Source organism: Choloepus didactylus, chromosome 9 (genome assembly GCF_015220235.1).
Source record: "Choloepus didactylus isolate mChoDid1 chromosome 9, mChoDid1.pri, whole genome shotgun sequence".
Lineage (NCBI taxonomy): Eukaryota > Metazoa > Chordata > Mammalia > Pilosa > Megalonychidae > Choloepus > Choloepus didactylus.
Window position 1 is genome coordinate 17,365,597 of NC_051315.1, and position 10,559 is coordinate 17,376,155.

Here is a 10,559-nt window from a genome sequence, read left to right on the forward strand (position 1 = left end):
ATTCACTCCCCAAATTATACACTCGTTATTTTTCTGTGGTGAGTATTATATAACTCAATGTCTTGTGTGTTCTGAGAATATTATTTAAAAGATAAGGATTTCTTATCTGAAACTAATTACAATTAATAGGTCTTTCAAATGTTTCTCTCATCAAGTCTGCCTGGTAAGCTCGCCTCTCCAGAGTGTTTAGTTAATTCACCAGTCTAGAAGACTCTCTCTGTTGAACACTCTCTGTGCAGTCTCTGCACCGGCTCCTGGTGCTGATTATTCCTTCCTGTTCTTGGTATAGTCACCGACCTTTCTGGGATTATTTGCAAAATTAACAGCCCCCCCTGTATTTACCATTCTCTGTTTACTCTGACGGAAATAAGTACATCTCTGCAGCTTATAAACAGACGTATATAATAGAAAAATTGGCACATACATATACATTTAACTCTCTTATGCTTCTAGTGCAATTAATATAATATGCTTTATGCTAACTTCTCACTTAAAATTTCATTATAAAACATGGCTTTTCACAAACTGAATTTATTTCCATTAATTTGGGGGAAAGGGCATTATTAAATGCATTATTAAATTGAAATTGTCACAGTTCAGCCAATATGAGGCCCTTTAATACAGTTCCTTTTTTTTCCTTTTAGTGTTACTTGCATCCCAGGCAACCTTGAAAGAATCCTCATAATCCAGTAATAAAATAACTCTAAGTCCATATTGGATTTTTCCTGTCCTCAAAAATGGAATCGATCACCTTTCAAAAAGTATAGCTATTTTCTCAGTAGAGAAGATATTAGAAATCATAGGAAAAGATGAATACTGATTGGAATTGTCTGGTTTTATTATTCTTCTTTTTCTTATAACATGGGAAAATATTTTTTGCTGTCATTTATTTGTTTTCATTCCTATTTCCAATCTGTCAGTTTGGAATTCTAAGTATTTTTTTTTTTTTATTGGAGTTGTATTAATCACTAAGACTCTTTTATGACACTGAAAAGCCAAGAGTGAAGCAGACAGAATTACTAAACTGATTTTGGGGTTGAAGTTCTTGTGTTTTTTCTTTTTTTTTTTTCATAAAGCTAATTTATTCAATGTAAATGGGCTATCCTTTATCCTGAGATTGTTCTTCCTACTTTTTGGGTGCTAAAATGTCTTTTCTTTTACATAATGATGTTGATAACAGATGGCAATATCTTTTTTTTTTCTGTTTCTGTTTTATGTCCTTAGCTGGCAAAATTAAATGCCAGAAACATTCTAAATCTCTCAATTTTTAAAAAGTAATTTTCTTTTATTTTTACAAATTTACTGGTCCTGAAAACTCAAGAGTCTGGGAACCACAGCTTAAGTAAAGGTCTATCTTCTGTGTTACATGTTTTATAATCTTGAATTATTTCTTCGTGGTTTCCCCATAAAAGTTATGTAGCAGGATAAAAGAAAGTCCTAATTTATTTTAGGCCAGTGTAAATAATGGCCTTAATTTCAAGCACCAAAGAAATATATTTTCAATCAATACCTTTTATTAAAACTAATTTTATCAGTAGCTATAGGATACCTATTTAAAGTGTTAATGCCAATTTATGATATGTTATAGTAGTGCCTGTTTTCACAGATGTGAGCATTCTTGGTGTAGGACAGAAACAAAGAAGGCTAGCGGTACAGGCAAGCCATCTTCCTGGGTCAGTTTCAGTGGCACTGTATATGGCTGCCAGTTTCAATGTATATTTTGGCCCATTTATCTTCATAAATCATACCATATGGTTTTCAGTATTTAGATACACTTAAACTGAGAAGAAATATACTTTAGAGGAAAGCATATTTTAGTGGGCTTCATGTGTCAAAAACAACTCCATATTTCATAAATTATTTTTATGCCACTAGCTACCTTTAAGAAAGAACATGTTAATGTGCAATCTGGAATAAACTTTCAGAAAACCTTATAGAGATATATGTAAATTCCAGTGTGTCTTCCCATAAAGTGAATCAATAAATAGCTATTCTCTCAGTGTTAAAAACACAAAAGAGTAGCAGAGTAGCCTTGACTCTTGAAGATGATTGTATAATAATGTAGCTTACAAGGGGTGACAGTGTGATTGTGAAAACCTTGTGGATCACATTCCCTTTATCCAGTGTATGGATGGATGAGTAGAAAAATGGAGACAAAAATTAAACGAACAATAGGGTGGGATGGGGGGAGGGATGATTTGGGTGTTCTTTTTTACCTTTATTTTTTATTCTTATTCTGATTCTTTCTGATGTAAGGAAAATGTTCAAAAATAGATTGGGGCGATGAATGCATGACTATATGATGGTACTGTGAACAGTTGATTGTACACCATGGATGACTATATGGTAGGTGAATATTATCTCAATAAAACTGAATTTAAAAAAAGAGAGTAGTGGGCCATTACTTTTTAAAGTATGTTTCAGAGAAAACATTAGAATAATGATCATTATCTGGCATTCTGTTCTGGATGAAACTGTTGAGTTTTATGTCTGACTCTATGATTTTGTGACATGCTATAATTGTGTCCCTTCCTATTAAGCTGTTCTTGCTACTATTAATCCTGCATTCATTTGATTTGAGCATTTGTACTAAACCTTAAAATAACCCGAGGTAGTATCTGAATATATGCCAGGAACTCCTAAAAAGCAAATCCGGCTTTCCTCCCAATTCTGACAACTTTTAGTCATGTTAGTAACTATTAAAATGACAACGGGAAGATTGAGGAAGTGGGCAGGGGCCTTGCAGGAAACATGTATAGGCTGGAGCACCCGGCCAAGTTCCTCAGGGCAGTTGTCAATGCTTCGTTCTTCTTGGTTTCCTTCAGAGAGTGAGCCTGCGTGGACTTGACAAAATCTGTCATCAATTTAAAGTAAACCCAAGAAGGCAGGAGTGAGACTATTGAGACCACAAGAATATGGATCAGGCATCCATTTGTCCAGGACTGCCAGCCAAATGCTTTAGTAGTGGACTTCACAAATGTCTCTGAAGAGGGCTTAGCCAAAGTTGGCTTTTGTATTTGGGCGAGTTTTGTAGCTACAAAGTATGGCAGGACACTCTGCACAAAGGTGCCCTTGCTCTTATACTCCACATGGAGGTGCTCAGAGAAGAAATCTGCAAAAACCTTGGTTGCAGGGTAGAGTCAGTAGTGGAACTGGGTACATGCCACTGGTGGAGATGTTCAGAATTACCTCTTTAGATCTATCTTCCATGCCTGGTGTATTAGTTAGGGTTGTCTGGGGAAACAGAATCAAAAGGGATGCCTATAAATATAAGATTTATAGAAGTATCTCATGCAACTGTGGGTAAGCACAAGTCCAAATTCTAAAGGGCAGGCAGCAAACTGGCAACTCCAATGAAGGTGTTTGATGAACTCCTAAGGTAGCGAACTGGCAACTTCGATGAACATGTTCGATGAACTCCCTCAGGAAATGAACTGACAACTTCAATGAACTCCTCAGGAAATGCTTCACTGGTCAGCTGAAGAAGAAGTAAAGGTCCTCTATCTGTCTTGCTTAAAAGTCTTCAACTGATTGGATTAAATCCAGCTGATTGCGTTCTCTCATTGTGGAAGACATGCCCTTTGTTGATGTAATCAGCCACAGCTGCAGCCAATTGACTGATGATTTAATAAACCAGCCTTCTGGTTTATTAAGCAGCCACAAATGTCCTTGCAGTAACAGTTAGACCAGTGCTTGCTTGACCAGACACCTGGGTACCATCACCTGGCCAAGTTGACACATGAACCTAAACATCACACCTGGCAACACCAATCATTATGTTTTCTTACAAATGGAAATAGCATTAATATCAGTTTCTGGATGGCATTGTCCAAGTCAGGAATATCCAAAAAGTTCTTGACTAGTACACCAATTTCAAGATCTGCCAAGTCTGTTTTAATTTTACCATAAATATCTTCTGATCCAAAATCAACAGCAATGGTCCTTGTTTCCACCTTGAATTTTTCTCTTATTTCACTGGAAACCTGGTTCAGTTTTTCCTGGGATCTGCTGATAAGGACAACCTTCATTCCATGCTTTGCCAACTCTTTGGCATATGATTTTCCAATTCCATCAGTACTACCTGTGACAACTGCCCACTCATCGAGGTGCTGTCCGACCCCCTCCTTGTTACCCAGCCCCCAGACCCAAAGGGCCATGAAGAGCAAGTACAAGATGCACAGGGCCAAGGAGACCACGGTTTCCGCACCCACCCATTGCAGGAAGCCAGCAGCTGGGACAGTGCTCTCCATGCTGTCCACTAGGCCTCATTACCTGTGGAATGAAAAAAACAAATGAAAGAATCCAAGACGAGACACAGGCCATGAGCATGAGGACCACACTGAGGTTCTAGTTCTTTATCCAAAGAGGTTCTTTGTTCTTTAGCCAAAAGTCATTAATCATAATCAGAGGGAGATAAACATTTGCTTACTGAAACTTCTCTCCATGAGGGAGGTAAAGGGGATCTTAGGATAATATCACTCTATTAGAGTGACAAGAGGCTAATAGTAGGAGAGCATTGAACAAAGGATGGGGGCCTGCTCCCCAAAGATAGATAGATAGATAGATAGATAGATAGATAGATAAGATAGATAGATAGATGATAGATCGATCACACAGTATTTGCTCTCCAAGTGTAATCAGTCTCCAAGTCTCTAAGAATTCTTGGATTTCTCAAAATGCTATGGCTCACTTTCTCTTATTCCAAGAAGTAAAGGAAACAAAGACTGGAATGAAATTTCTTAAATAGTACTCCACAGATGTTAATATCAATTCTGGAGGAATAATTAAAAAAATGAAGAGTGGTCCACTACCAAATAATTTGGCAATGCTGGGTTGAATAATATTAACTGATTTTTTTAAATAGCAGGATTGCTTAGAGCCTATACTATCCTTAGGTAGATCGTGACACATTCAGCATTTGTGAGGATTTTTTTTTTTTTAACATCAAAGCCTCTTTTTCAAAAAACACTAAAAATTAAAGTTTTTCAGTATATCATTTGGATAATACTGATCTAGATAAATCATTGAGAATATAGACAATATTTAAAGTTTTGATTGGAATTAAGTTTGCAAATAAGTATTAGACTATTTACTTATCCACAAAAGTATGAGGTATATTCATAGTTAATAATTAAAAAGAAAAAAAAAAAAACCTTTTTACCCAGGTAAGCTTCCAGTCAGTCATATGACACTTTGTTCTTGGATATTTGGGCTTGCCTCTGAGGTGGGAGATTTGGGGAGGGAGAACATGTCATTATATTTAGATATAGTTGGGAGAGTGGTCAGTTATTTTTTCAATATTTGGATCAAGTGGCAGGACCCAAATAACTTTTTTCATTAATTCATTTCACTCATATCACTTTAGGAAAAGTCTCTAAATTTGGTGTTTGCTTATTTGCTGACCTTGATTTTTGTATGGGACTTTGTGAAATCTCTCAGCCTCCTAAGGCGTTTGTTTATCTATCAAAATAAATTATCATGATAACTTCTGGAAAGGATTGAAAGTCTTTACTTGCTTATTAGGGTAGAAAAGCACTTTGTTAAGATAACACAGTTAGGCCTTCATAATGTTGATAAAACTGAATAGAAGGAGATAAATTGAAGATATGTGATTGTTGCCACACTTAGAGAGCTTTGGACTTTCTCACTCTTCATTAATCTTTCATATTGGGCTGATTTCTGATAGATTTGATCAATTCACAAATATCAATAGATAAATCATCATTTTTTAAGTTCATGTGCTGTGCTATTTCATCAACCTCAGAAAATGGGGTTTTCTCACAGCACTGTCAGATCTATGAGAGGCCCTAAAAATAAACTCTACATTCATCATGAAAACCCCAGTATCTCAAGGCTATAGTCTAGCTAGGAGTCAGAGAAGAATATGTTTAACCTACTCCATTGTTACTAGAAGAATATAGTAGCTAAGAGCTTAAATTGAATGATTGATTTCTAGAGATAAATAATGGAAGACATCCTTTCCATTACCTTCAAAAGATACCATAAAGATGAATTTGTGATTCTCTAACATATGAGTTTATCTGGGAAATGAGCCTTATAATTACTCTTATGTCAAGGAAAAGGATGTGTTTTGAATTCATCTCTGAATGTCTATGTTTGCATAGTGCTTGGCAAGCTCTTTAGGAGACTGCACTTTTGTAAGAAAAAGAGAACTATTGTGTAAGAAATTATTTATGTCCTCAAATGGTTTATATTATTTTCTTAGTGACATGATGTACACATTTGAAATCACTGAAAACCAGGATCATCCAATACCTCTTTCTACATGTGCTCTAGGTAAAATATGTGAAATCTGTGCCTACAGAAAATATCACCTCTCCTATGTTTGGGTATCAGTTTTTGAATATTGGAATCTTCACATTCTAACTACTCAATCACTTCGCTGTAATGCTTCCATTCATGTATTACTACTTACAAAATGCAAAACAAAACAAAACAAAAAATGAAAGAAAGAAAGAAAAAAAGACAAAGGCAAAAATTCAGAAAATCAAGCGCTCTCTTTTCCCATCATTGTTGTAATGGCTCATAGCATTCTGAAAAGGATTATCCTTAAAGGTAAAGATAAAAAGAGCCCTAATAACAGTACATTCTGAGAATGTAGCTTTTCTGTTCTCACTGTTGATTCTGGGTGCCAGAAAACTTGGCAGTGAGGATTCAAAAAAAACATTGTTTTTCAGTCCAGCAGGGCCATCCAACACACATTATCTGATAAATCTTGACAATGGAACTAAGTGTTGCACTTTACAACATGACCTCTCCTGAAAGCTATGATAAAGAGAGGCAGAACTCAGGTAGATAAAAACAATCTGCATATGCTAATTCTTGACAACCCCTAGATCTGGGTAATGCTTTCTTCATTTGATTGTGAGCAAACAAATAAATGGAATGCCATTAATGGGCCTGTGAAAAAAATACTGAATTTATGGTTCAACACGGATGACTTAATGCATATATTAATCTCCTCTTTCTAAGAAAACACCAGAAAAATGACAGTCAAAGAAGAAAAAGTCATAAACACATAAATCAAAGAGAAGAAAACTACTAGACAAACTACTCCAAATTTATGACCTACAGAAAGTGCAATATTTAAGATTTGATGTTTTAAGCTGCTAAATTTTGGAGTAATTTTTATGCAGCAACAGATAACTAATATAACTCCCCATCCCATGAAGTTAAGACTTACCTCCTTTTCCCAGGAACATATTGGGTATTTCTTATCTGAAAAAAAATTTAACTATAAATACACACAAATCAGGTGACATGAGGCACAGCTGAGGGTGAATGTGAGATATCTTACTTGAAACAAGGGATTAAATGAAAATCTGCATAATGGGGTGTGAGAGGCTAGTCCCATACCTCTAACTCCCTCAAAACAAAGGCATTCAGGTTTATATGCCCCAGAGAGGAAAGGGGGCTTTTCCTTTCCAGGAAACAGACCAAGCAATCTAAGAAACAAAGAAAGTAACAAAAACTTATAAAAATTGGCAGTTTGGAGAAGGAAACTCCTAAGACCCAAATTGGTTAAACTGTAGTACTGCTCAACCCCACCTCCATACACAAAGCTCCCATTTGTATTTCTTGAGCCAAGTATCACCAGACATTTGAGGAAATAATATCTAACTCAATAAAGAGAGACAACAAAAAACAAATACAAAAGGAACACTGAGAAAACAGAAATCCAATCATGAGCAAAAAATAGAAATAAAAATAAAACCTGCCATAGGTAATAGCCTCAGAGATACAAGAAAAATATTTCAACCTTATGTAGCATGAAAATGCAATCACCTCTCTTCTATTTGGGTAGAAGGAAAAGGAAGCTATTAATAAGCACTATTTAGTAAATGAAATGGGACCTTCATAAACAAAAATGTGATGTAAAAAATTAAGCAGAATGGTGAAAGGATAAAGTTGCAACTTGTAAATGAAATATCACAAGAAACTTTCCCAGAACTTTAATATTCTGGGAAATCAAAACAATTAGAAAAAGATGAAGAAAGAAGATGAAATAAAGGAGAAGGAAAGGGGGCAGGAAGAGATAACGCCACACCAAATAATATTATCATAGACTATCAGTTCTTGGGGGATCAGAATTTTTTTTTTTCTAAAAGCTTCAATCAGAAAAAATTAGGTCTCATATACAGTAAGGAGACAAACAGGAGTGAAGTAATGAGTATGGCACCAAACATCTAAATAGCAATCCTGGAAGCTCTAAAACAATGGAGCAATGTCTAATCAAACTACCTATCAAGAATAAAATGACTCCTATATCTGCCACCTATCTTTCTTAAAATGTTTCAAATTAAGAAATGGGAAGATAAAGGAAACAAGAAATTGAGTTCTAATATGAAAGAGTAGTAGAAGGAATCCCCAGTTTGTAGGGGAAGGGTCAAGAACAACAGGTCCAACCACCAGAGAAAAATAAGCCTAAATTGCAGCAAACATAAAGAAGGCTGAACCCAAGAAGAAAATTAATGGGGCAGAATATTAAATATTCAGAAGGAATATTCAATTGTATTGGAGAAACAAACACTCCACAAACGTAGACTAACTTGGAAATATTTTGTAAAAAAAAAAAGGAAAAAAAAGGAAATTTAGTCATAGTACACTATGTGGCTCAGGAATGACAAAATATATTAGGAGGATGGGAGGTGGTAAATGTGCATGTGTGCGAGTGTGTGTGCAAGCTCATGCTTGGGGGGGGAAAGTAGAGATCTAAATCTATATTTTAATAATCTATATTTTAATAATATAACCATAATCCATACTATTCAAAATAAAAAAAAATCTTACTAAGCAATTTGGAAATATCAAATACATACAGAATAGAGAGGTAGAATTTCAAAGTGAGAGTTTCAGGGGATGGAGAATTAGGATAAGCAATGGATGAGGTAGGAGGCCATGATTTTTACTATAAATCTGCATACATTAATTGAAAATGTAAACCATGTACAGTTATTTCTCTGAAAATAAAACATAAATAAAAATATAACTGATAAAGGATAAGGGGCAATATGAAAATTGAGAAATAAAACATACTTTAGAAACATTTAACTCTTTAGAGAAAAAGGAAACAATTGAATATTGTTTAGAAACACACAAAAAGATATGTGCTCTTAAGAAGAAATAAAATGAGAAACACTGACAAGCTGAGATGAAAATGATAATAGCTACCCTATTTTGAGTACATAACATGTGAAAGGCATTCTAACTGTCCTGCGTGAATTAACTCATTTAATCCTCAAATCAGTGTTGTGTGGTAGATGCTATTATCATCCCAAGTTTACAGATGGAGTAATAGGTACAATGAGGTAAAGAAGTTTCCTGAGGTGACCCTTGGGAATAATAAATGGAGCTTATATTTCTCTAAATTATCTAAAGAAATTATATTTATCTAAATTATCTAAAAAAAACACACACTTTTGACCCCACACTATACTGCCTATAGGGAAGCTGACTTAGCTAATAGAGAAATGAGGGCACCTGGGTAGTAAAAAGAGTGTAAGAAGAGATGTGAAAAGAGAAATGAATAGATAATGAAGATGGCACAGAGAAGTATTAAGACCTCTTGGTTCTAGACCCGAAAATGTGCTGTCTCATTCTGTACCATGCAGATGTCCACTCTGAGCCTTAGTCTCATCACCTAAAATTGAAGAAGTTTACCTAGGTTATCTCCAAGATAACTTCTAATTCCAAACAATATAAAAGAGTACTTATTATTGGATAGATAACTTAATCTGAGGAAATATTTTCTCAATTTCATTATCCTTATATTTTCAGAGAGCAGAGGGTCTCCAAAATGATAGGATGATTTGTCATCCCCTGTGGAATATTGCAAATGTTCCTTGTAAGAGAGGAAGTCATCTTTTCCACTCATTCCTCTCTTAGACATTGCTCCACTCATCCTTTTATGCCATGTTTGTTTTTTTCTCAATGAAACTCCTTTTCTTTCAGTGCCATACATTAGGCAATTACCACATGCAATTTGGTATTCCCCACAGCCATAATAGCAGATTAGTGGTTTTCAGATCTATCAGAACTGTAGAGTTGAAAAAAATTCCTAAGGCCTGGGATTTCTGACTGAGAGTCTGAAATAATTGATCAAGAGCAGGGCTTTGGAACTGGTATGGCTTTAAAGAACAGTGGTTCTAATAAGAAGACAGTTTTTGGAACCACTGCAGTAGATTATTCAGCACTAGCAGACAGATTATGAACCAAAGATTTACAAAGGTAGCTTTCGCAAATATTCAAATCATTACCTATTGTTCCATGTGCCTTTTATGAAAATCACCAGTTGGTTAGGCATTTTTCTGCCAGTGCTGTTTAGGGTTCTTTTGTAGAAGGCAACAGAAAAGAGAAAATTTAAACAAAAGGGGGGCAAGGATACTTGGAGGATATGGTGTGACTCAAATAAAGAAAGGCAGTGTAATTTGGCAGTTGAAAAGATACGGCCCTAGGCAGCTTCTTGGATGAAGTGGCAGAATTGACGGGTGTTTTAGTTTGTTAGGCTGCTGAAATGCAATGTACTGAAATGGGCTGGC

At 35.4% G+C, this 10,559-nt stretch overlaps 1 pseudogene; it reads right to left on the reverse strand.

The window, feature by feature from the left end:
• Positions 1-2,699: 2,699 nt before the first annotated feature.
• LOC119543680 lies at positions 2,700-4,250 on the reverse strand (annotated as a pseudogene).
• Positions 4,251-10,559: the final 6,309 nt, after the last annotated feature.